General features: G+C 44.2%; 1 pseudogene across 1 annotated transcript; it reads right to left on the reverse strand.

Annotated features, from left to right (window-relative positions):
* Positions 1–4,702: 4,702 nt before the first annotated feature.
* On the reverse strand, positions 4,703–6,162 carry LOC307181098 (protein-L-isoaspartate O-methyltransferase domain-containing protein 2-like; annotated as a pseudogene). The gene has a single exon. The product of its transcript is annotated as a protein-L-isoaspartate O-methyltransferase domain-containing protein 2-like (transcript).
* Between the last annotated feature and the right edge of the window lie 19,766 nt (positions 6,163–25,928).

A 25,928-nucleotide genomic window follows, 5' to 3' on the forward strand; every position in this document is an offset into this window, starting at 1 on the left:
GTCCTCTTGGCAGCCTTACTTCAGTCTATTTTTGGACGATAGCTGTCATTTATAACTCTGCAGGTTTGTGAATTACAGTGCCCCTGAGCTCCTTTCTTCAACTTGCTTTCTTGTGACCTGGCGGCAACACCGCAGGATGTCTTCAGGCCCTAATCTGGTTCTGGCACGGCACGCTGAGCCTTTGGTTAATTCCTCTTCCTGTTGGGAAATGAGAGTTAAATTTGCCCGTCCAGACACCTCCAGCTAGTCTCTCATTGGTTCTCGCTATTCCTGTTCGTCTTCCACAGAAATTGCAAACTGGGCCAAACAGGAGGTTAAAGGGACTGACTCTCCAAGTGGGGAGAGTGTTAGTAAAGCGTCTGGAATGTTGCACCCGAGTACCAGGGTACGAAAACTGAGACATATTTGAACACGTCTCCCGATCACATGGTTGATCATACTCTAGGTTCCACATGCATGTTTTAGCTGAAGGAAGAATACCTTAAACCTGGGTAGTTGAAACCCGTGGAATGGGTACCATGCAATATGACTTCAAAGGGTCTTCATTTGCTCACGAACCTCTCCAATCCTATCACTGCTGCGTTTATGTCCTTGTACACATGCTTGATTCTCTTTCGGAGACATAGCAATCCATAGGTTTTAAGATACTTACAAGTCAGGTACATTCTTAGGCGTTTAATATGCGGTGTTGAGTCCATTTCGTTGAGCAAGGAGTAGCTCTTGTCTATTCCATATTTGGCTTAAGGAACTTTATCTGTGCTCATTTCAATCTCTGGTTTTATGCAGCACCCCAACTCACCTTTCCCCTTAAGCAAGCATAAGTTGGTTTTCTAAATTTGAGACCCTGTTCTGTTCTGTAATTCAGTTCCTGTGTAGCCAAGTTTACATTCCGTGTATTACTGATATCTTATGATGTTTCTTTTTCTGTGTGACTTATTTCAGTTAGAATCATCATACCTGAATCCACTCATTGTGCTGCTAAGGGCCTGATGAAACAGATTTCATTGCTGAGTGATATTGCTTTGTAAGTAAATACCACAACTTCTTTATCCATTTTTCACTTTCTGCGATGTTGAACTTGTACTGTAAACGAGGTTCTTGTAAACAGAGCCGTTCCAAACTTTGGGGTGGCTGTGTCTTTTTGATTTTAATTTCCCTAAGCTATAGGACCGTAAGTGGAACTGCCCTAGGCTCTGTTGCTTTGTTTTTTAGATGTTTCAGGAAACACCATACACTTCTCCCTAGTGGTTGTTGGCAATTTACATCCCGCCCTTCAGCATAACAAGGCTCCCAGTTCTCCATGGCCTGTCCTGCCTTTCTGGATTTTACACTTTTTTCAGATGGCCCTTTTGACCGGGTGGAAGTGAGACTTCATTGTAGTGCAGATTTCCTTTGCAAGCTTGCTTGGTTGGCCAAAAAGGGCGTATGCGTTTTTTCCTGAATATATTCAGGAAAAAACGCATACGCCCTTTTTGGCCAAGTGCATCATTGTGGACGTTCTGCCTCTTTTCCTATGCTTTCAATGCAATTCCAGTCTACCTCCTGAAATCGGTTTCCTGCAATTCTGCCCCGCTTTCAAGTCCTCTTGGCAGCCTTACTTCAGTCTATTTTTGGACGATAGCTGTCATTTATAACTCTGCAGGTTTGTGAATTACAGTGCCCCTGAGCTCCTTTCTTCAACTCTCTTTCTTGTGACCTGGCCGCAACACCGCAGGATGGCTTCAGGCCCTAATCTGGTTCCGGCCCGGCATGCTGAGCCTTTGGTTAATTCCTCTTCCTGGTGGGAAATGAGAGTTAAATTTGCCCGTCCAGACACCTCCAGCTAGCCTCTCATTGGTTCTCGCTATTCCTGTTCATCTTCCGCAGAAATTGCAAACTGGGCCAAACAGGAGGTTAAAGGGACTGACTCTCCAAGTCGGGAGAGTGTTAGTAAAGCGTCTGGAATGTTGCACCCGAGTACCAGGGTACGAAAACTGAGACATATTTGAACACGTCTCCCGATCACATGGTTGATCATACTCTAGGTTCCACATGCATGTTTTAGCTGAAGGAAGAATACCTTAAACCTGGGTAGTTGAAACCCGTGGAATGGGTACCATGCAATATGACTTCAAAGGGTCTTCATTTGCTCACCGAACCTCTCCAATCCTATCACTGCTGCGTTTATGCCCCTGTACACATGCTTGATTCTCTTTCGGAGACATAGCAATCCATAGGTTTTAAGATACTTACTAGTCAGGTACATTCTTAGGCGTTTAATATGGGGTGTTGAGTCCATTTCGTTGAGCAAGGAGTAGCTCTTGTCTATTCCATATTTGGCTTAAGGAACTTTATCTGTGCTCATTTCAATCTGGTTTTATGCAGCACCCCAACTCACCTTTACCCTTAAGCAAGCATAAGTTGGTTTTCTAAATTTGAGACCCTGTTCTGTTCTGTAATTCAGTTCCTGTGTAGCCAAATTTACATTCCGTGTATTACTGATATCTTTTTTTTTTTTTTTTGCCGTAACTACCTTTATTGGTATCGCTTGTGTATCAGTTCATCAAAACCTTTGTTTCATATTTCTCGCCTTAATCCCCTGAAAGTTCCAGATGGGCAAAAATACTTTTAAATACGCAGCTGGCTTCTGTCTTATGTGCTTAATATTATACATTTGTTGCTTGTTTTGCACATGTCTATGGCTGCACTACTTGCAAGACGAAAGTCACATATAAAAATACAGACTAATCGAAACACAAAAGTCAGCCATTGTCTAGAATGTGGTTTACAATACAGAGCTTGCAGACAACACAGACTATATATATAAGTCATCTGTCTGAAAACAGAAAGTAGTGTGTCATACTGACTCCGGAGAAAGGTGCTGACACACAGGGAAACTCACTGATGATTCTCCTTTATGTTTATTAGATAGATCAATACCAAATTATTTCACATATATTATATTCAATATCTATATATATATATCTTGTAACCAAATTCTGGTTTAAAAGTCACAAACCAACATGTAAATACAAAATGTTAGGAAAGGTTTAACATACATAGGGGAAAACATGTCTTATGCCTCGCAAAGTCTTTCTACAATCTAGCATAAAGGCAAATGTGGTTGAAAAAAAAGGAAATCCATATACAATTACAGAAAAACATTTAGTCAAGCCACCTAATATAAAATATTTCAGATATCATGTCCAAAAACGTCCACGTGTTGCAGAGGTCTCTACAAATCAATTAGAATGACATCAACAAGATCTGCAAACCGAAGTCTTAGCAAGTAAACGTGACTCATGCTTTTCTCTCTGAGACAATGAGGCTTGACGTTCAGTTAAAGGCAGGTAAACACGACTATGAAGAAACCCTTCTTTACAACAGCTTAACGGTACCCATTTAGGGCAATACACCCGCTTTCCCAGCTATGTGTGCACGCAGTGTTCTGTGATAAAATGACTCAGTTACTTTAAAAAAGCATAAATGGCAAAACAAAATAACCAGAACTCCGCGAAGCTGGTAAAACCACAAAGACACTGAAATCCAGCAACTCCTGAGAGGCTGAGAGATCAAATGAATCATAAAATCTGGATGACTCTGATTTGGGGTTTAACTTTGGTTAAAACTGAAAAGTCTGAAAAGAACCAATGTTTTGGAAGAAGCAGTGTCACTTGTAAACATCCTGCCACCTAACTAAAAGGATGGCCTCTTCTTCTAGACCCACGACTTAATAAGACAGGAAGCTCTCAACACACAGCGCTGGAGAAGATGGATTCCACAAGTCAAACTTGAGTGAAACTGTTCTAATGCAATGTACCAAACACGCGTTTGTTCTTAGGAAAAATTACAAAACTAACAAATATTTTTCTCCAGAATTATAAAAGATAAAATCTATGAATCAGTACTGTTATGTGATTACAGAACAATAGCCAACTGAAAAAAAAAAACAAAACACCAACCCACAGGCCGTCTACACCGTCCCCAATCCATTTCCTGCAGCCAGTACTTCCCACCTGCTCTGAGGACTGAGCCTTAGACACCGTTGACTGTATTTAAAGTCGAGTCAACAGTACTCTCTGTCTCTGGGGCAAAAGTAATGCAGCTCATTACTTACACACAACACTTGTTTCATTCTTCAGGACTTTCTTTGACGGGATTACTCAATGTTGGTTACTTTAAAGGTAACAAAAGGTGTCAGAAAAAAATGCCTTGGAATTCTTTTGCAATTCCACAAAGACACCTGGCAATCTGATACGTTCATTCCTCTCCCCATCACAATTTTTGTTTTTTAAAATTACAATTGACAACTCACGTAAGATGTAATTAATTTACTTAAAATAAGAGAGGGCTTTTCAATCAAGTATCCACGTTCCAAATAACTAAAACATTTAGTTAAATCTTTTAAATTAATCTTTTAATAAATCTTTAATTACTCGGTGCCAGTAATTAAGAGGTTGATTCCGTAAAATTCAAACTTGCACATAGGCGTGTCCCACTCAGAAAAGATTTCATACACTTAGCAACTTGTGCTTTTTGTCTCACCTTTTATAAGAAACACAGATTAATTTCAACTTCAGTTTTCCTTTCTGATGCAGACACGTGTACCTTGTGTAAGAAACGGTCTCCAGGCCACCTCCACGTGTAGACCTCAGCATTTCCTGAGAGTGTGAAGTCAACCCCTCCTCCAGGAGACTCTCGCCCTTTTGAGACATTCCCCCTTGCACCTTATGTTTGTCAGACTATGTTTACAGAAATCAGATGACTGGATGAAAACTCTACAGGACAGTCAAGGACAGACGAGAAGACGAGATGCAGAGCGGGAGCCCCTTCCTCCTCCAGTGCACCTGCTGCGGGCAGCCCTCCAGGAAGGCTTGGCCTCCTCCCCTGGACCACAGACTTACTTTTCTCTGTAATAAAGCAGGTAGTACTTCAGGGGATCTGGCAGAGGGAGGCTCAGGACCTTCTCACGCAGGAAGTTCACCGGGGGCTCGGGCTTGGTGTCCGGCGGGGTTGTCACCTCTTCTTCTTGCCGCTCGTCTTCCAGGTCTCCGCAGCTGGTGTCATCAGAGGGGTTGGAGAGCCGACTGGCAAACACCTCTTTGTCCAAAAAGACAATCGTTTCCATTCGGCGGCGGCGAACTCTCCTCCGTTTAAACCTGGGAGTGTTCTTCAGTCCGTTCCCGTTTTTGTTCACAGCTTCCTGGTGGATGACCTTCTTAATGGTGCCCCGAATGGCAATGCGCGCCAGGTCCTGGAGGCTGCGAACCGCCAGGGGTGTGGACAAGTCGTGATTCTCCTGACTCCGACTGGCAGGGCTGGACGAGTGGAGCAAAAGACACAGCCAGAATCTTTTTGGTTTCCCAGGCGGAAGGACCCGTCCGAGTTATCTTAGTCAACTTCTCTTCCAGCGGCATGACCAGGACGCCCCCGACTTTGAGGAGGCTCTTCATGTACCCCTCGTGCTGCTTCTGCACGCCTGCCCCGCAGTACACCCGGTCATACTGAGAGCAGCCTGGAGAGATCTCCAGGCAATTGCCGGTGACGAAGGAGGGCTCGCAGAAGTCAAACTTGTCGAAGCTGTCACTCGTCCTGATGAAAAAGTCCAGCTTCTGCTTCGCATACTCTGTCACATCTGAATGGAGTTCCACCCCGTGGTTCACACCAAAAGGACCGAGGATGAGCCCCACCATGGAGCTGAGGTAGCCGGTGCCGCTGCCCAGGTTCAGGAAGGAAAGGCCAGGCTGCAGGTCCAGGGCCTCCATCACCTCCGAATAGATGCACGGAGCAGAGAGGTGGATGTTCCCGTGCTTCCACGCCAGGTCCTTGTACGCGTTCTCCTTAAACTCCTCGAGGTAATAGTCGGCGCGGTCAACAGCTCGGAAGGCCTGCTCCACCAGCTCGGAGCGGATGTACTGCGCCGTCTTCAGATGGTCTATCAGCTCGTCGTTGTCTTCACCAGCACTCACCGCGCCTCCCATCTTCGGGACCGCGCTTACAGAAAGCTGCCGCTGGAGAGACCTCGGGAACCCCCGGAACGCTGGAGGGCGGACCCCCGGGGAGGGGGGAGGGGCGACGGGAGACGCCTGGGACGCGGAGGGGTGTTTATGCTTGGGGGTGGGGAACGAGAGGACAGCGGAAGAGGACAGGAAGACGGGGAGAGGAGAATGCGGCCCTGGGGGAGGGTCCGGGAGCCCGGGACCACGGGAAGGGGAGGGGTGGAGAGGAGGGAGAGAGGGGGAGGGGGCCGAGGGGCCGCACCGCCCCCATACCCCGCTGCAGGCCGGGCCGAGGGCGGCGGCGGCGGTGGCGGCGGCTCAGTACCTCCTGGCTCGGCGGGCCCGAGGAATCGGACGCTGGGCCGCACCTGCAGCTCTTCCGGCGCCCCTCGCCAGTCCGCTTCCCACTACGCAGCCCCGACCTCTGCCCTACTGATATCTTATGATGTTTCTTTTTCTGTGTGACTTATTTCAGTTAGAATCATCATACCTGAATCCACTCATTGTGCTGCTAAGGGCCTGATGACATAGATTTCATTGCTGAGTGATATTGCTTTGTAAGTAAATACCACAACTTCTTTATCCATTTTTCACTTTCTGTGATGTTGAACTTGTATTGTAAACGAGGTTCTTGTAAACAGAGGCGTCCCAAACTTTGGGGTGGCTGTGTCTTTTTGATTTTAATTTCCCTAAGCTATAGGACCATAAGTGGAAGTGCCCTAGGCTCTGTTGCTTTGTTTTTTAGATGTTTCAGGAAACACCATACACTTCTCCCGAGTGTCTGTTGGCAATTTACATCCCGCCCTTCAGCATAACAAGGCTCCCAGTTCTCCATGGCCTGTCCTGCCTTTCTGGATTTTACACTTTTTTCAGATGGCCCTTTTGACCGGGGGGAAGTGAGACTTCATTGTAGTGCAGACTTCCTTTGCAAGCTTGCTTGGTTGGCTAAAAAGGGCGTATGCGTTTTTTCCTGAATATATTCAGGAAAAAACGCATACGCCCTTTTTGGCCAAGTGCATCATTGTGGACGTTCTGCCTCTTTTCCTATGCTTTCAATGCAATTCCAGTCTACCTCCTGAAATCGGTTTCCTGCAATTCTGCCCCGCTTTCAAGTCCTCTTGGCAGCCTTACTTCAGTCTATTTTTGGACGATAGCTGTCATTTATAACTCTGCAGGTTTGTGAATTACAGTGCCCATGAGCTCCTTTCTTCAACTCGCTTTCTTGTGACCTGGCCGCAACACCGCAGGATGGCTTCAGGCCCTAATCTGGTTCCGGCCCGGCATGCTGAGCCTTTGGTTAATTCCTCTTCCTGGTGGGAAATGAGAGTTAAATTTGCCCGTCCAGACACCTCCAGCTAGCCTCTCATTGGTTCTCGCTATTCCTGTTCATCTTCCGCAGAAATTGCAAACTGGGCCAAACAGGAGGTTAAAGGGACTGACTCTCCAAGTGGGGAGAGTGTTAGTAAAGCGTCTGGAATGTTGCACCCGAGTACCAGGGTACGAAAACTGAGACATATTTGAACACGTCTCCCGTTCACATGGTTGATCATACTTGGGTTCCACATGCATGTTTTAGCTGAAGGAAGAATACCTTAAACCTGGGTAGTTGAAACCCGTGGAATGGGTACCATGCAATATGACTTCAAAGGGTCTTCATTTGCTCACCGAACCTCTCCAATCCTATCACTGCTGCGTTTATGCCCCTGTACACATGCTTGATTCTCTTTCAGAGACATAGCAATCCATAGGTTTTAAGATACTTACAAGTCAGGTACATTCTTAGGCGTTTAATATGCGGTGTTGAGTCCATTTCGTTGAGCAAGGAGTAGCTCTTGTCTATTCCATATTTGGCTTAAGGAACTTTATCTGTGCTCATTTCAATCTCTGGTTTTATGCAGCACCCCAACTCACCTTTACCCTTAAGCAAGCATAAGTTGTTTTTCTAAATGTGAGACCCTGTTCTGTTCTGTAATTCAGTTCCTGTGTAGCCAAGTTTCCATTCCGTGTATTACTGATATCTTATGATGTTTCTTTTTCTGTGTGACTTATTTCAGTTAGAATCATCATACGTGAATCCACTCATTGTGTTGCTAAGGGCCTGATGACATAGATTTCATTGCTGAGTGATATTGCTTTGTAAGTGAATACCACAACTTCTTTATCCATTTTTCACTTTCTGCGATGTTGAACTTGTACTGTAAACGAGGTTCTTGTAAACAGAGGCGTCCCAAACTTTGGGGTGGCTGTGTCTTTTTGATTTTAATTTCCCTAAGCTATAGGACCATAAGTGGCAGTGCCCTAGTCTCTGTTGCTTTGTTTTTTAGATGTTTCAGGAAACACCATACACTTCTCCCAAGTGTCTGTTGGCAATTTACATCCCGCCCATCAGCATAACAAGGCTCCCAGTTCTCCATGGCCTGTCCTGCCTTTCTGGATTTTACACTTTTTTCAGATGGCCCTTTTGACCGGGGGGAAGTGAGACTTCATTGTAGTGCAGATTTCCTTTGCAAGCTTGCTTGGTTGGCCAAAAAGGGCGTATGCGTTTTTTCCTGAATATATTCAGGAAAAAACGCATACGCCCTTTTTGGCCAAGTGCATCATTGTGGACGTTCTGCCTCTTTTCCTATGCTTTCAATGCAATTCCAGTCTACCTCCTGAAATCGGTTTCCTGCAATTCTGCCCCGCTTTCAAGTCCTCTTGGCAGCCTTACTTCAGTCTATTTTTGGACGATAGCTGTCATTTATAACTCTGCAGGTTTGTGAATTACAGTGCCCCTGAGCTCCTTTCTTCAACTCGCTTTCTTTTGAGCTGGCCGCAACACCGCAGGATGGCTTCAGGCCCTAATCTGGTTCCGGCACGGCACGCTGAGCCTTTGGTTAATTCCTCTTCCTGGTGGGAAATGAGAGTTAAATTTGCCCGTCCAGACACCTCCAGCTAGCCTCTCATTGGTTCTCGCTATTCCTGTTCATCTTCCGCAGAAATTGCAAACTGGGCCAAACAGGAGGTTAAAGGGACTGACTCTCCAAGTCGGGAGAGTGTTAGTAAAGCGTCTGGAATGTTGCACCCGAGTACCAGGGTAGGAAAACTGAGACATATTTGAACACGTCTCCCGATCACATGGTTGATCATACTCTAGGTTCCACATGCATGTTTTAGCTGAAGGAAGAATACCTTAAACCTGGGTAGTTGAAACCCGTGGAATGGGTACCATGCAATATGACTTCAAAGGGTCTTCATTTGCTCACCGAACCTCTCCAATCCTATCGCTGCTGCGTTTATGCCCCTGTACACATGCTTGATTCTCTTTCGGAGACATAGCAATCCATAGGTTTTAAGATACTTACTAGTCAGGTACATTCTTAGGCGTTTAATATGCGGTGTTGAGTCCATTTCGTTGAGCAAGGAGTAGCTCTTGTCTATTCCATATTTGACTTAAGGAACTTTATCTGTGCTCATTTCAATCTCTGGTTTTATGCAGCACCCCAACTCACCTTTACCCTTAAGCAAGCATAAGTTGGTTTTCTAAATTTGAGACCCTGTTCTGTTCTGTAATTCAGTTCCTGTGTAGCCAAGTTTACATTCCGTGTATTACTGATATCTTATGATGTTTCTTTTTCTGTGTGACTTACTTCAGTTAGAATCATCATACCTGAATCCAATTATTGTGCTGCTAAGGGCCTGATGACACAGATTTCATTGCTGAGTGATATTGTTTTGTAAGTAAATACCACAACTTCTTTATCCATTTTTCACTTTCTGCGATGTTGAACTTGTACTGTAAACGAGGTTCTTGTAAACAGAGCTGTTCCAAACTTTGGGGTGGCTGTGTCTTTTTGATTTTAATTTTCCTAAGCTATAGGACCATAAGTGGAAGTGCCCTAGGCTCTGTTGCTTTGTTTTTTAGATGTTTAAGGAAACACCATACCCTTCTCCCAAGTGTCTGTTGGCAATTTACATCCCGCCCATGAGCATAACAAGGCTCCCAGTTCTCCATGGCCTGTCCTGCCTTTCTGGATTTTACACTTTTTTCAGATGGCCCTTTTGACCGGGGGGAAGTGAGACTTCATTGTAGTGCAGATTTCCTTTGCAAGCTTGCTTGGTTGGCCAAAAAGTGTGTATGCGTTTTTTCCTGAATATATTCAGGAAAAAACGCATACGCCCTTTTTGGCCAAGTGCATCATTGTGGACGTTCTGCCTCTTTTCCTATGCTTTCAATGCAATTCCAGTCTACCTCCTGAAATCGGTTTCCTGCAATTCTGCCCCGCTTTCAAGTCCTCTTGGCAGCCTTACTTCAGTCTATTTTTGGACGATAGCTGTCATTTATAACTCTGCAGGTTTGTGAATTACAGTGCCCCTGAGCTCCTTTCTTCAACTCGCTTTCTTTTGAGCTGGCCGCAACACCGCAGGATGGCTTCAGGCCCTAATCTGGTTCCGGTATGGCACGCTGAGCCTTTGGTTATTTCCTCTTCCTGGTGGGAAATGAGAGTTAAATTTGCCCGTCCAGACACCTCCAGCTAGCCTCTCATTGGTTCTCGCTATTCCTGTTCATCTTCCGCAGAAATTGCAAACTGGGCCACACAGGAGGTTAAAGGCGCTGACTCTCCAAGTGGGGAGAGTGTTAGTAAAGCGTCTGGAATGTTGCACCCGAGTACCAGGGGAGGAAAACTGAGACATATTTGAACACGTCTCCCGTTCACATGGTTGATCATACTTGGGTTCCACATGCATGTTTTAGCTGAAGGAAGAATACCTTAAACCTGGAGAGTTGAGACCCGTGTAATGGGTACCATGCAATATGACTTCAAAGGGTCTTCATTTGCTCACCGAACCTCTCCAATCCTATCACTGCTGCGTTTATGCCCCTGTACACATGCTTGATTCTCTTTTGGAGACATAGCAATCCATAGGTTTTACGATACTTACTAGTCAGGTACATTCTTAGGCGTTTAATATGCGGTGTTGAGTCCATTTCGTTGAGCAAGGAGTAGCTCTTGTCTATTCAATATTTGACTTAAGGAACTATATCTGTGCTCATTTCAATCTCTGGTTTTATGCAGCACCCCAACTCACCTTTACCCTTAAGCAAGCATAAGTTGGTTTTCTAAATTTGAGAACCTTTTCTGTTTTGGAATTCAGTTCCTGTGTAGCCAAGTTTACATTCCGTGTATTACTGATATCTTATGATGTTTCTTTTTCTGTGTGACTTATTTCAGTTAGAATCATCATACCTGAATCCACTCATTGTGCTACTAAGGGCCTGATGACATAGATTTCATTGCTGAGTGATATTGCTTTGTAAGTAAATACCACAAGTTCTCTATCCATTTTTCACTTTCTGCGATGTTGAACTTGTAATGTAAACGAGGTTCTTGTAAACAGAGCCGTTCCAAACTTTGGGGTGGCTGTGTCTTTTTGATTTTAATTTCCCTAAGCTATAGGACCATAAGTGGAAGTGCCCTAGGCTCTGTTGCTTTGTTTTTTAGATGTTTCAGGAAACACCATACACTTCTCCCGAGTGTCTGTTGGCAATTTACATCCCGCCCATCAGCATAACAAGGCTCCCAGTTCTCAATGGCCTGTTGCCTTTCTGGATTTTACACTTTTTTCAGATGGCCCTTTTGACCGGGGGGAAGTGAGACTTCATTGTAGTGCAGATTTCCTTTGCAAGCTTGCTTGGTTGGCCAAAAAGGGCGTATGCGTTTTTTCCTGAATATATTCAGGAAAAAACGCATACGCCCTTTTTGGCCAAGTGCATCATTGTGGACATTCTGCCTCTTTTCCTATGCTTTCAATGCAATTCCAGTCTACCTCCTGAAATCGGTTTCCTGCAATTCTGCCCCGCTTTCAAGTCCTCTTGGCAGCCTTACTTCAGTCTATTTTTGGACGATAGCTGTCATTTATAACTCTGCAGGTTTGTGAATTACAGTGCCCCTGAGCTCCTTTCTTCAACTCGCTTTCTTGTGACCTGGCCGCAACACCGCAGGATGGCTTCAGGCCCTAATCTGGTTCCGGCCCGGCACGCTGAGCCTTTGGTTAATTCCTCTTCCTGGTGGGAAATGAGAGTTAAATTTGCCCGTTCAGACACCTCCAGCTAGTCTCTCATTGGTTCTCGCTATTCCTGTTCATCTTCCGCAGAAATTGCAAACTGGGCCAAACAGGAGGTTAAAGGGACTGACTCTCCAATTCGGGAGAGTGTTAGTAAAGCATCTGGAATGTTGCACCCGAGTACCAGGGGAGGAAAACTGAGACATATTTGAACACGTCTACCGTTCACATGGTTGATCATACTCTGGGTTCCACATGCATGTTTTAGCTGAAGGAAGAATACCTTAAACCTGGAGAGTTGAGACCCGTGGAATGGGTACCATGCAATATGACTTCAAAGGGTCTTCATTTGCTCACCGAACCTCTCCAATCCTATCACTGCTGCGTTTATGCCCCTGTACACATGCTTGATTCTCTTTAGGAGACATAGCAATCCATAGGTTTTAAGATACTTACTAGTCAGGTACATTCTTAGGCGTTTAATATGCGATGTTGAGTCCATTTCGTTGAGCAAGGAGTAGCTCTTGTCTATTCCATATTTGACTTAAGGAACTTTATCTGTGCTCATTTCAATCTCTAGTTTTATGCAGGAACCCAACTCACCTTTCCCCTTAAGCAAGCATAAGTTGGTTTTCTAAATTTGAGAACCTTTTCTGTTTTGGAATTCAGTTCCTGTGTAGCCAAGTTTACATTCCGTGTATTAGTGATATCTTATGATGTTTCTTTTTCTGTGTGACTTATTTCAGTTAGAATCATCGTACCTGAATCTACTCATTATGCTGCTATGGGCCTGATGACATAGATTTCATTGTTGAGTGATACTGCATTGTACGTAAGTACCACAAGTTCTTTATCCATTTTGCACTTTCTGCGATGTTGAACTTGTACTGTAAACGAGGTTCTTGTAAACAGAGCTGTTCCAAACTTTGGGGTGGCTGTGTCTTTTTGATTTTAATTTCCCTAAGCTATAGGACCATAAGTGGAAGTGCCCTAGGCTCTGTTGCTTTGTTTTTTAGATGTTTCAGGAAACACCATACACTTCTCCCAAGTGTCCGTTGGCAATTTACATCCCGCCCATCAGCATAACAAGGCTCCCAGTTCTCCATGGCCTGTCCTGCCTTTCTGGATTTTACACTTTTTTCAGATGGCCCTTTTGACCGGGGGGAAGTGAGACTTCATTGTAGTGCAGATTTCCTTTGCAAGCTTGCTTGGTTGGCCAAAAAGGGCGTATGCGTTTTTTCCTGAATATATTCAGGAAAAAACGCATACGCCCTTTATGGCCAAGTGCATCATTGTGGACGTTCTGCCTCTTTTCCTATGCTTTCAATGCAATTCCAGTCTACCTCCTGAAATCGGTTTCCTGCAATTCTGACCCGCTTTCAAGTCCTCTTGGCAACCTTACTTCAGTATATTTTTGGACGATAGCTGTCATTTATAATTCTGAAGGTTTGTGAATTACAGTGCCCCTGAGCTCCTTTCTTCAACTCGCTTTCTTTTGAGCTGGCCGCAACACCGCAGGATGGCTTCAGGCCCTAATCTGGTTCCGGTATGGCACGCTGAGCCTTTGGTTATTTCCTCTTCCTGTTGGGAAATGAGAGTTAAATTTGCCCGTCCAGACACCTCCAGCTAGCCTCTAATTGGTTCTCGCTATTCCTGTTCATCTTCCGCAGAAATTGCAAACTGGGCCAAACAGGAGGTTAAAGGCGCTGACTCTCCAAGTGGGGAGAGTGTTAGTAAAGCGTCTGGAATGTTGCACCCGAGTATCAGGAGAGGAAAACTGAGACATATTTGAACACGTCTCCCGTTCACATGGTTGATCATACTTGGGTTCCACATGCATGTTTTAGCTGAAGGAAGAATACCTTAAACCTGGAGAGTTGAGACCCGTGTAATCGGTACCATGCAATATGACTTCAAAGGGTCTTCATTTGCTCACCGAACCTCTCCAATCCTATCACTGCTGCGTTTATGCCCCTGTACACATGCTTGATTCTCTTTTGGAGACATAGCAATCCATAGGTTTTACGATACTTACTAGTCAGGTACATTCTTAGGCGTTTAATATGCGGTGTTGAGTCCATTTCGTTGAGCAAGGAGTAGCTCTTGTCTATTCCAAATTTGACTTAAGGAACTATATCTGTGCTCATTTCAATCTCTGTTTTTATGCAGCACCCCAACTCACCTTTACCCTTAAGCAAGCATAAGTTGGTTTTCTAAATTTGAGACCCTGTTCTGTTCTGTAATTCAGTTCCTGTGTAGCCAAGTTTACATTCCGTGTATTACTGATATCTTATGATGTTTCTTTTTCTGTGTGACTTATTTCAGTTAGAATCATCGTACCTGAATCTACTCATTATGCTGCTACGGGCCTGATGACATAGATTTCATTGCTGAGTGATACTGCATTGTACGTAAGTACCACAAGTTCTTTATCCATTTTTCACTTTCTGCGATGTTGAACTTGTACTGTAAACGAGGTTCTTGTAAACAGAGCCGTTCCAAACTTTGGGGTGGCTGTGTCTTTTTGATTTTAATTTCCCTAAGCTATAGGACCATAAGTGGAAGTGCCCTAGGCTCTGTTGCTTTGTTTTTTAGATGTTTCAGGAAACACCATACACTTCTCCCAAGTGTCTGTTGGCAATTTACATCCCGCCCATCAGCATAACAAGGCTCCCAGTTCTCAATGGCCTGTTGCCTTTCTGGATTTTACACTTTTTTCAGATGGCCCTTTTGACCGGGGGGAAGTGAGACTTCATTGTAGTGCAGATTTCCTTTGCAAGCTTGCTTGGTTGGCCAAAAAGGGCGTATGCGTTTTTTCCTGAATATATTCAGGAAAAAACGCATACGCCCTTTTTGGCCAAGTGCATCATTGTGGACATTCTGCCTCTTTTCCTATGCTTTCAATGCAATTCCAGTCTACCTCCTGAAATCAGTTTCCTGCAATTCTGCCCCGCTTTCAAGTCCTCTTGGCAGCCTTACTTCAGTCTATTTTTGGACGATAGCTGTCATTTATAACTCTGCAGGTTTGTGAATTACAGTGCCCCTGAGCTCCTTTCTTCAACTCGCTTTCTTGTGACCTGGCCGCAACACCGCAGGATGGCTTCAGACCCTAATCTGGTTCCGGCCCGGCACGCTGAGCCTTTGGTTAATTCCTCTTCCTGGTGGGAAATGAGAGTTAAATTTGCCCGTTCAGACACCTCCAGCTAGTCTCTCATTGGTTCTCGCTATTCCTGTTCATCTTCCGCAGAAATTGCAAACTGGGCCAAACAGGAGGTTAAAGGGACTGACTCTCCAAGTGGGGAGAGTGTTAGTAAAGCGTCTGGAATGTTGCACCCGAGTACCAGGGGAGGAAAACTGAGACATATTTGAACACGTCTACCGTTCACATGGTTGATCATACTCTGGGATCCACATGCATGTTTTAGCTGAAGGAAGAATACCTTAAACCTGGAGAGTTGAGACCCGTGGAATGGGTACCATGCAATATGACTTCAAAGAGTCTTCATTTGCTCACCGAACCTCTCCAATCCTATCACTGCTGCGTTTATGCCCCTGTACACATGCTTGATTCTCTTTCGGAGACATAGCAATCCATAGGTTGTAAGTTACTTACTAGTCAGGTACATTCTTAGGCGTTTAATATGCGGTGTTGAGTCCATTTCGTTGAGCAAGGAGTAGCTCTTGTCTATTCCATATTTGACTTAAGGAACTTTATCTGTGCTCATTTCAATCTCTGGTTTTATGCAGCACCCCAACTCAGCTTTACCCTTAAGCAAGCATAAGTTGGTTTTCTAAATTTGAGACCCTGTTCTGTTCTGTAATTCAGTTCCTGTGTAGCCAAGTTTACATTCCGTGTATTACTGATATCTTATGATGTTTCTTTTTCTGTGTGACTTACTTCAGTTAGAATCATCATAGATGAATCCACTCATTGTGCTGCTAAGGGCCTGATGACACAGATTTCATTGCTGAGTGATATTGCTTTGTAAGTAAATACCACAACTTCTTTATCCAGTTTTCACTTTCTGCGATGTTGAACTTGTACTGTACACGAGGTTCTTGTAAACAGAGCCGTTCCAAACTTTGGGGTGGCTGTGTCTTTTTGATTTTAATTTCCCTAAGCTATAGGACCATAAGTGGAAGTGCCCTAGGTTCTGTTGCTTTGTTTTTTAGATGTTTCAGGAAACACCATACACTTCTCCCGAGTGGTTGTTGGCAATTTACATCCCGCTCATCAGCATAACAAGGCTCCCAGTTCTCCATGGCCTGTCCTGCCTTTCTGGATTTTACACTTTTTTCAGATGGCCCTTTTGACCGGGGGGAAGTGAGACTTCATTGTAGTGCAGATTTCCTTTGCAAGCTTGCTTGGTTGGCCAAAAAGTGCGTATGCGTTTTTTCCTGAATATATTCAGGAAAAAACGCATACGCCCTTTTTGGCCAAGTGCATCATTGTGGACGTTCTGCCTCTTTTCCTATGCTTTCAATGCAATTCCAGTCTACCTCCTGAAATCGGTTTCCTGCAATTCTGCCCCGCTTTCAAGTCCTCTTGGCAGCCTTACTTCAGTCTATTTTTGGACGATAGCTGTCATTTATAACTCTGCAGGTTTGTGAATTACAGTGCCCCTGAGCTCCTTTCTTCAACTCGCTTTCTTGTGACCTGGCCGCAACACCGCAGGATGGCTTCAGGCCCTAATCTGTTTCTGGCCCGGCACGCTGAGCCTTTGGTTAATTCCTCTTCCTGGTGGGAAATGAGAGTTAAATTTGCCCGTCCAGACACCTCCAGCTAGCCTCTCATTGGTTCTCGCTATTCCTGTTCATCTTCCGCAGAAATTGCAAACTGGGCCAAACAGGAGGTTAAAGGCGCTCACTCTCCAAGTGGGGAGAGTGTTAGTAAAGCGTCTGGAATGTTTCACCCGAGTACCAGGGGAGGAAAACTGAGACATATTTGAACACGTCTCCCGATCACATGGTTGATCATACTCTAGGTTCCACATGCATGTTTTAGCTGAAGGAAGAATACCTTAAACCTAGGTAGTTGAAACCCGTGGAATGGGTACCATGCAATATGACTTCAAAGGGTCTTCATTTGCTCACCGAACCTCTCCAATCCTATCACTGCTGCGTTTATGCCCCTGTACACATGCTTGATTCTCTTTCGGAGACATAGCAATCCATAGGTTTTACGATACTTACTAGTCAGGTACATTCTTAGGCGTTTAATATGGGGTGTTGAGTCCATTTCGTTGAGCAAGGAGTAGCTCTTGTCTATTCCATATTTGGCTTAAGGAACTTTATCTGTGCTCATTTCAATCTCTGGTTTTATGCAGCACCCCAACTCACCTTTTCCCTTAAGCAAGAATAAGTTGGTTTTCTAAATTTGAGACCCTGTTCTGTTCTGTAATTCAGTTCCTGTGTAGCCAAGTTTACATTCCGTGTATTACTGATATCTTATGATGTTTCTTTTTCTGTGTGACTTATTTCAGTTAGAATCATCATAACTGAATCCACTCATTGTGCTGCTAAGGGCCTGATGACACAGATTTCATTGCTGAGTGATATTGCTTTGTAAGTAAATACCACAACTTCTTTATCCATTTTTCACTTTCTGCGATGTTGAACTTGTACTGTAAACGAGGTTCTTGTAAACAGAGCCGTTCCAAACTTTGGGGTGGCTGTGTCTTTTTGATTTTAATTTCCCTAAGCTATAGGACCATAAGTGGAAGTGCCCTAGGTTCTGTTGCTTTGTTTTTTAGATGTTTCAGGAAACACCATACACTTCTCCCAAGTGGTTGTTGGCAATTTACATCCCGCCCATCAGCATAACAAGGCTCCCAGTTCTCCATGGCCTGTCCTGCCTTTCTGGATTTTACACTTTTTTCAGATGGCCCTTTTGACCGGGGGGAAGTGAGACTTCATTGTAGTGCAGATTTCCTTTGCAAGCTTGCTTGGTTGGCCAAAAAGGGCGTATGCGTTTTTTCCTGAATATATTCAGGAAAAAACGCATACGCCCTTTTTGGCCAAGTGCATCATTGTGGACGTTCTGCCTCTTTTCCTATGCTTTCAATGCAATTCCAGTCTACCTCCTGAAATCGGTTTCCTGCAATTCTGCCCCGCTTTCAAGTCCTCTTGGCAGCCTTACTTCAGTCTATTTTTGGACGATAGCTGTCATTTATAACTCTGCAGGTTTGTGAATTACAGTGCCCCTGAGCTCCTTTCTTCAACTTGCTTTCTTGTGAGCTGGCCGCAACACCGCAGGATGGCTTCAGGCCCTAATCTGGTTCCGGCACGGCACGCTGAGCCTTTGGTTATTTCCTTTTCCTGGTGGGAAATGAGAGTTAAATTTGCCCGTCCAGACACCTCCAGCTAGTCTCTCATTGGTTCTCGCTATTCCTGTTCATCTTCCGCAGAAATTGCAAACTGGGCCAAACAGGAGGTTAAAGGCGCTGACTCTCCAAGTGGGGAGAGTGTTAGTAAAGCGTCTGGAATGTTGCACCCGAGTACCAGGGGAGGAAAACTGAGACATATTTGAACACGTCTCCCGTTCACATGGTTGATCATACTTGGGTTCCACATGCATGTTTTAGCTGAAGGAAGAATACCTTAAACCTGGAGAGTTAAGACCCGTGTAATGGGTACCATGCAATATGACTTCAAAGGGTCTTCATTTGCTCACCGAACCTCTCCAATCCTATCACTGCTGCGTTTATGCCCCTGTACACATGCTTGATTCTTTTTCAGAGACATAGCAATCCATAGGTTTTAAGATACTTACTAGTCAGGTACATTTTTAGGCATTTAATATGCGGTGTTGAGTCCATTTCGTTGAGCAAGGAGTAGCTCTTGTCTATTCCATATTTGACTTAAGGAACTTTATCTGTGCTCATTTCAATCTCTGGTTTTATGCAGCACCCCAACTCACCTTTACCCTTAAGCAAGCATAAGTTGGTTTTCTAAATTTGAGACCCTGTTCTGTTCTGTAATTCAGTTCCTGTGTAGCCAAGTTTACATTCCGTGTATTACTGATATCTTATGATGTTTCTTTTTCTGTGTGACTTACTTCAGTTAGAATCATCATACCTGAATCCACTCATTGTGCTGCTAAGGGCCTGATGACATAGATTTCATTGCTGAGTGATATTGCTTTGTAAGTAAATACCACAACTTCTTTATCCATTTTTCACTTTCTGCGATGTTGAACTTGTACTGTAAACGAGGTTCTTGTAAACAGAGCCGTTCCAAACTTTGGGGTGGCTGTGTGTTTTTGATTTTAATTTCCCTAAGCTATAGGACCATAAGTGGAAGTGCCCTAGGTTCTGTTGCTTTGTTTTTTAGATGTTTCAGGAAACACCATACACTTCTCCCGAGTGGTTGTTGGCAATTTACATCCCGCCCATCAGCATAACAAGGCTCCCAGTTCTCCATGGCCTGTCCTGCCTTTCTGGATTTTACACTTTTTTCAGATGGCCCTTTTGACCGGGGGGAAGTGAGACTTCATTGTAGTGCAGATTTCCTTTGCAAGCTTGCTTGGTTGGCCAAAAAGGGCATATGCGTTTTTTCCTGAATATATTTAGGAAAAAACGCATACGCCGTTTTTGGCCAAGTGCATCATTGTGGACGTTCTGCCTCTTTTCCTATGCTTTCAATGCAATTCCAGTCTACCTCCTGAAATCGGTTTCCTGCAATTCTGCCCCGCTTTCAAGTCCTCTTGGCAGCCTTACTTCAGTATATTTTTGGACGATAGCTGTCATTTATAACTCTGCAGGTTTGTGAATTACAGTGCCCCTGAGCTCCTTTCTTCAACTCGCTTTCTTTTGAGCTGGCCGCAACACCGCAGGATGGCTTCAGGCCCTAATCTGGTTCCGGTATGGCATGCTGAGCCTTTGGTTAATTCCTCTTCCTGGTGGGAAATGAGAGTTAAATTTGCCCGTCCAGACACCTCCAGCTAGCCTCTCATTGGTTCTTGCTATTCCTGTTCATCTTCCGCAGAAATTGCAAACTGGGCCAAACAGGAGGTTAAAGGCGCTGACTCTCCAAGTGGGGAGAGTGTTAGTAAAGCGTCTAGAATGTTGCACCCGAGTACCAGGGGAGGAAAACTGAGACATATTTGAACACGTCTCCCGTTCACATGGTTGATCATACTTGGGTTCCACATGCATGTTTTAGCTTAAGGAAGAATACCTTAAACCTGGAGAGTTGAGACCCGTGTAATGGGTACCATGCAATATGACTTCAAAGGGTCTTCATTTGCTCACCGAACCTCTCCAATCCTATCACTGCTGCGTTTATGCCCCTGTACACATGCTTGATTCTCTTTTGGAGACATAGCAATCCATAGGTTTTATGATACTTACTAGTCAGGTACATTCTTAGGCGTTTAATATGCGGTGTTGAGTCCATTTCGTTGAGCAAGGAGTAGCTCTTGTCTATTCCATATTTGACTTAAGGAACTTTATCTGTGCTCATTTCAATCTCTGGTTTTATGCAGCACCCCAACTCACCTTTACCCTTAAGCAAGCATAAGTTGCTTTTCTAAATTTGAGACCCTGTTCTGTTCTGTAATTCAGTTCCTGTGTAGCCAAGTTTACATTCCGTGTATTACTGATATCTTATGATGTTTCTTTTTCTGTGTGACTTATTTCAGTTAGAATCATCATACCTGAATCCACTCATTGTGATGCTAAGGGCCTGATGACATAGATTTCATTGCTGAGTGATATTGCTTTGTAAGTAAATACCACAACTTCTTTATCCATTTTTCACTTTCTGCGATGTTGAACTTGTACTGTAAACGAGGTTCTTGTAAACAGAGGCGTCGCAAACTTTGGGGTGGCTGTGTCTTTTTGATTTTAATTTCCCTAAGCTATAGGACCATAAGTGGCAGTGCCCTAGGCTCAGTTGCTTTGTTTTTTAGATGTTTCAGGAAACACCATACACTTCTCCCCAGTGGCTGTTGGCAATTTACATCCCGCCCATCAGCATAACAAGGCTCCCAGTTCTCCATGGCCTGTCCTGCCTTTCTGGATTTTACACTTTTTTCAGATGGCCCTTTTGACCGGGGGGAAGTGAGACTTCATTGTAGTGCAGATTTCCTTTGCAAGCTTGCTTGGTTGGCCAAAAAGGGCGTATGCGTTTTTTCCTGAATATATTCAGGAAAAAACGCATACGCCCTTTTTGGCCAAGTGCATCATTGTGGACGTTCTGCCTCTTTTCCTATGCTTTCAATGCAATTCCAGTCTACCTCCTGAAATCGGTTTCCTGCAATTCTGCCCCGCTTTCAAGTCCTCTTGGCAGCCTTACTTCAGTCTATTTTTGGACGATAGCTGTCATTTATAACTCTGCAGGTTTGTGAATTACAGTGCCCCTGAGCTCCTTTGTTCAACTCGCTTTCTTGTGACCTGGCCGCAACACCGCAGGATGGCTTCAGGCCCTAATCTGGTTCCGGTATGGCATGCTGAGCCTTTGGTTAATTCCTCTTCCTGGTGGGAAATGAGAGTTAAATTTGCCCGTCCAGACACCTCCAGCTAGCCTCTCATTGGTTCTCGCTATTCCTGTTCATCTTCCGCAGAAATTGCAAACTGGGCCAAACAGGAGGTTAAAGGGACTGACTCTCCAAGTGGGGAGAGTGTTAGTAAAGCGTCTGGAATGTTGCACCCGAGTACCAGGGGAGGAAAACTGAGACATATTTGAACACGTCTCCCGATCACATGGTTGATCATACTCTAGGTTCCACATGCATGTTTTAGCTGAAGGAAGAATACCTTAAACCTGGGTAGGTGAAACCTGTGGAATGGGTACCATGCAATATGACTTCAAAGGGTCTTCATTTGCTCACCGAACCTCTCCAATCCTAGCACTGCTGCGTTTATGCCCCTGTACACATGCTTGATTCTCTTTCGGAGACATAGCAATCCATAGGTTTTAAGATACTTACTAGTCAGGTACATTCTTAGGCGTTTAATATGGGGTGTTGAGTCCATTTCGTTGAGCAAGGAGTAGCTCTTGTCTATTCCATATTTGGCTTAAGGAACTTTATCTGTGCTCATTTCAATCTCTGGTTTTATGCAGCACCCCAACTCACCTTTACCCTTAAGCAAGCATAAGTTGGTTTTCTAAATTTGAGACCCTGTTCTGTTCTGTAATTCAGTTCCTGTGTAGCCAAGTTTACATTCCGTGTATTACTGATATCTTATGATGTTTCTTTTTCTGTGTGACTTATTTCAGTTAGAATCATCATACCTGAATCCACTCATTGTGCTGCTAAGGGCCTGATGACACAGATTTCATTGCTGAGTGATATTGCTTTGTAAGTAAATACCACAACTTCTTTATCCATTTTTCACTTTCTGCGATGTTGAACTTGTACTGTAAACGAGGTTCTTGTAAACAGAGCCGTTCCAAACTTTGGGGTGGCTGTGTCTTTTTGATTTTAATTTCCCTAAGCTATAGGACCATAAGTGGAAGTGCCCTAGGTTCTGTTGCTTTGTTTTTTAGATGTTTCAGGAAACACCATACACTTCTCCCGAGTGGTTGTTGGCAATTTACATCCCGCCCATCAGCATAACAAGGCTCCCAGTTCTCCATGGCCTGTCCTGCCTTTCTGGATTTTACACTTTTATCAGATGGCCCTTTTGACCGGGGGGAAGTGAGACTTCATTGTAGTGCAGATTTCCTTTGCAAGCTTGCTTGGTTGGCCAAAAAGGGCGTATGCGTTTTTTCCTGAATATATTCAGGAAAAAACGCATACGCCCTTTTTGGCCAAGTGCATCATTGTGGACGTTCTGCCTCTTTTCCTATGCTTTCAATGCAATTCCAGTCTACCTCCTGAAATCGGTTTCCTGCAATTCTGCCCCGCTTTCAAGTCCTCTTGGCAGCCTTACTTCAGTTTATTTTTGGACGATAGCTGTCATTTATAACTCTGCAGGTTTGTGAATTACAGTGCCCCTGAGCTCCTTTGTTCAACTCGTTTTCTTTTGAGATGGCCGCAACACCGCAGGATGGCTTCAGGCCCTAATCTGGTTCCGGTACGGCACGCTGAGCCTTTGTTTATTTCCTCTTCCTGGTGGGAAATGAGAGTTAAATTTGCCCGTCCAGACACCTCCAGCTAGCCTCTCATTGGTTCTCGCTATTCCTGTTCATCTTCCGCAGAAATTGCAAACTGGGCCAAACAGGAGGTTAAAGGCGCTGACTCTCCAAGTGGGGAGAGTGTTAGTAAAGCGTCTGGAATGTTGCACCCGAGTACCAGGGGAGGAAAACTGAGACATATTTGAACACGTCTCCCGTTCACATGGTTGATCATACTTGGGTTCCACATGCATGTTTTAGATGAAGGAAGAATACCTTAAACCTGGAGAGTTCAGACCCGTGTAATGGGTACCATGCAATATGACTTCAAAGGGTCTTCATTTGCTCACCGAACCTCTCCAATCCTATCACTGCTGTGTTTATGCCCCTGTACACATGCTTGATTCTCTTTTGGAGACATAGCAATCCATAGGTTTTACGATACTTACTAGTCAGGTACATTCTTAGGCGTTTAATATGCGGTGTTGAGTCCATTTCGTTGAGCAAGAAGTAGCTCTTGTCTATTCCATATTTGTCTTAAGGAACTTTATCTGTGCTCATTTCAATCTCTGGTTTTATGCAGCACCCCACCTCACCTTTACCCTTAAGCAAGCATAAGTTGGTTTTCTAAATTTGAGACCCTGTTCTGTTCTGTAATTCAGTTCCTGTGTAGCCAAGTTTACATTCCGTGTATTACTGATATCTTATGATGTTTCTTTTTCTGTGTGACTTATTTCAGTTAGAATCATCATACCTGAATCCACTCATTGTGATGCTAAGGGCCTGATGACATAGATTTCATTGCTGAGTGATATTCCTTTGTAAGTAAATACCACAATTTCTTTATCCATTTTTCACTTTCTGCGATGTTGAACTTGTACTGTAAACGAGGTTCTTGTAAACAGAGGCGTCCCAAACTTTGGGGTGGCTGTGTCTTTTTGATTTTAATTTCCCTAAGCTATAGGACCATAAGTGGCAGTGCCCTAGGCTCTGTTGCTTTGTTTTTTAGATGTTTCAGGAAACACCATACACTTCTCCCGAGTGTCTGTTGGCAATTTACATCCCGCCCATCAGCATAACAAGGCTCCCAGTTCTCCATGGCCTGTCCTGCCTTTCTGGATTTTACACTTTTTTCAGATGGCCCTTTTGACCGGGGGGAAGTGAGACTTCATTGTAGTGCAGATTTCCTTTGCAAGCTTGCTTGGTTGGCCAAAAAGGGCGTATGCGTTTTTTCCTGAATATATTCAGGAAAAAACGCATACGCCCTTTTTGGCCAAGTGCATCATTGTGGACGTTCTGCCTCTTTTCCTATGTTTTCAATGCAATTCCAGTCTACCTCCTGAAATCGGTTTCCTGCAATTCTGCCCCGCTTTCAAGTCCTCTTGGCAGCCTTACTTCAGTTTATTTTTGGACGATAGCTGTCATTTATAACTCTGCAGGTTTGTGAATTACAGTGCCCCTGAGCTCCTTTGTTCAACTCGTTTTCTTTTGAGCTGGCCGCAACACCGCAGGATGGCTTCAGGCCCTAATCTGGTTCCGGTACGGCACGCTGAGCCTTTGTTTATTTCCTCTTCCTGGTGGGAAATGAGAGTTAAATTTGCCCGTCCAGACACCTCCAGCTAGCCTCTCATTGGTTCTCGCTATTCCTGTTCATCTTCCGCAGAAATTGCAAACTGGGCCAAACAGGAGGTTAAAGGCGCTGACTCTCCAAGTGGGGAGAGTGTTAGTAAAGCGTCTGGAATGTTGCACCCGAGTACCAGGGGAGGAAAACTGAGACATATTTGAACACGTCTCCCGTTCACATGGTTGATCATACTTGGGTTCCACATGCATGTTTTTGCTGAAGGAAGAATACCTTAAACATGGAGAGTTCAGACCCGTGTAATGGGTACCATGCAATATGACTTCAAAGGGTCTTCATTTGCTCACCGAACCTCTCCAATCCTATCACTGCTGTGTTTATGCCCCTGTACACATGCTTGATTCTCTTTTGGAGACATAGCAATCCATAGGTTTTACGATACTTACTAGTCAGGTACATTCTTAGGCGTTTAATATGCGGTGTTGAGTCCATTTCGTTGAGCAAGGAGTAGCTCTTGTCTATTCCATATTTGACTTAAGGAACTTTATCTGTGCTCATTTCAATCTCTGGTTTTATGCAGCACCCCACCTCACCTTTACCCTTAAGCAAGCATAAGTTGGTTTTCTAAATTTGAGACCCTGTTCTGTTCTGTAATTCAGTTCCTGTGTAGCCAAGTTTACATTCCGTGTATTACTGATATCTTATGATGTTTCTTTTTCTGTGTGACTTATTTCAGTTAGAATCATCATACCTGAATCCACTCATTGTGATGCTAAGGGCCTGATGACATAGATTTCATTGCTGAGTGATATTGCTTTGTAAGTAAATACCACAATTTCTTTATCCATTTTTCACTTTCTGCGATGTTGAACTTGTACTGTAAATGAGGTTCTTGTAAACAGAGGCGTCCCAAACTTTGGGGTGGCTGTGTCTTTTTGATTTTAATTTCCCTAAGCTATAGGACCATAAGTGGCAGTGCCCTAGGCTCTGTTGCTTTGTTTTTTAGATGTTTCAGGAAACACCATACACTTCTCCCGAGTGTCTGTTGGCAATTTACATCCCGCCCATCAGCATAACAAGGCTCCCAGTTCTCCATGGCCTGTCCTGCCTTTCTGTATTTTACACTTTTTTCAGATGGCCCTTTTGACCGGGGGGAAGTGAGACTTCATTGTAGTGCAGATTTCCTTTGCAAGCTTGCTTGGTTGGCCAAAAAGGGCGTATGCGTTTTTTCCTGAATATATTCAGGAAAAAACGCATACGCC

The sequence above is a fragment of the Stenella coeruleoalba genome, assembly GCF_951394435.1.
Source record: "Stenella coeruleoalba genome assembly, contig: scaffold_236, whole genome shotgun sequence".
Classification (NCBI taxonomy): domain Eukaryota; kingdom Metazoa; phylum Chordata; class Mammalia; order Artiodactyla; family Delphinidae; genus Stenella; species Stenella coeruleoalba.